Source organism: Cariama cristata, unplaced genomic scaffold (assembly GCF_000690535.1).
Source record: "Cariama cristata isolate BGI_N322 unplaced genomic scaffold, ASM69053v1 scaffold28069, whole genome shotgun sequence".
Classification (NCBI taxonomy): domain Eukaryota; kingdom Metazoa; phylum Chordata; class Aves; order Cariamiformes; family Cariamidae; genus Cariama; species Cariama cristata.
Genome location: NW_009634491.1, coordinates 5,777 through 7,082, shown reverse-complemented (window position 1 = coordinate 7,082; position 1,306 = coordinate 5,777). Strand labels below are relative to the sequence as shown.

The 1,306-nt window shown below is 60.2% G+C and overlaps 1 protein-coding gene across 1 annotated transcript in view; it reads right to left on the bottom strand.

The window, feature by feature from the left end:
* LOC104167056 (chromosome unknown open reading frame, human C20orf96) overlaps window positions 1-1,306 on the bottom strand; it is a gene marked incomplete at its 3' end in the record, with an annotated part of 7,315 nt that overhangs the window by 726 nt on the left and 5,283 nt on the right.

Here is a 1,306-nt window from a genome sequence, read left to right as displayed (position 1 = left end):
ATGGCGAGCAGAGGGAAGCCAGCTGTGTGCCAGCTGTGCCACCTCATCTGCATCCCCGGGGCCCAGGACTGGGTTTCAGTGGAAGAGCCGACACTTGTTCTGGGACACAGGACAAAGCAAGCAGCGGGGGGAGCAGGGGGGAAAAAACCTTGTAAAACCAGATGAGGGTGGTTGTGCGCAGCACAAAGCAGAGCCCAGCCCCACCTCCAGCTCACCCCAGCACCATTTTGCTTTTCGGCTCATCGTTCGTGGTCTACCCCAGCCACTAACGACTCTGCCCGCAAAAGAACTGAGCTCCAAGCCTGAGCCCTGCCCCACCGCCCTGTCTTAGACCCCGCTTGCGACCCAGCCCTCGGCAAGGCAGGCCCAGCCCGCGGCAAGGCAGGCTCAGCGCCCGCTGGCCTTCCCGGACAGGCACAGCCAGATGTGACCCCTGGGGCGCTGAGAAGGAGAAGGAATGAAATTACCCGCCCCTTGCTGTCAATGCCCAAAGACAAACAGAAGCGGAGAAAGCCGGTCGGAGCAGCCAGGTACATCTGCTTTCTCGCAGGGAGAGGACAAGCACAGCGAGCTGGACTTGCTCAGAGCCGCGCTCATCCATCTCCGTCTCGGTCCAGGACAAACTGTGCGTCCAGAGTGGCCGGGCGCAGGGTTTGAAGCTGCTGGTGAAATCCACCCGGGGCCCCGTGAAGCAAGAGGATTTTTAACGAGGGGAGACTGCAATGCAGATGGGAACGGACAGGCAGGGGGTTACAGCTCCTCCGGGCCCCACGCGCGGCCAGCAGCACGCAGGGACCCAAGGAGGGCCCACGGGAGTCCCGCGCTCCCACGCACCCTGACGCTCCCAGGCTGAGTGCAGCTCGCGTCTGGTTTTCCTCCTTCAGGAAGCAAATCCGGTGCCTGGACGCAGAGGGTTAATTAGGAAAAAACCGAAGGGCTGGTGAAGTCGTGTGAAAAGTTGCCGGGAGGTCAGTGGGAAAGGGCTGAGGGCTGGCGGAGAGGGCTCGGGCACCGGCTCCCGCCTGTCAGGGCGGGTAAGCACCAAATGCCTGACTTGTGATGTTACAGAAACTTTCCACTTGGGCCTTCCTGCTATTTTTAACTCTTCTCCCAGCCACCCTCAGTAACCCCAGCCCCACCAGCTGTCGAGGCTAATTAATTCCCTTTTTTTATCATTTTTTTTTAATCAGGAAAAAAATTAAGTTGCGCTAATCCATCACGCAGCTGCCCGCCGGCCCCCCCAGTCTCCTGACACGTTCCAGGATTTCCTCCTGCTTCGGCTCGCGCGCCCCCCGCCACACCTTGC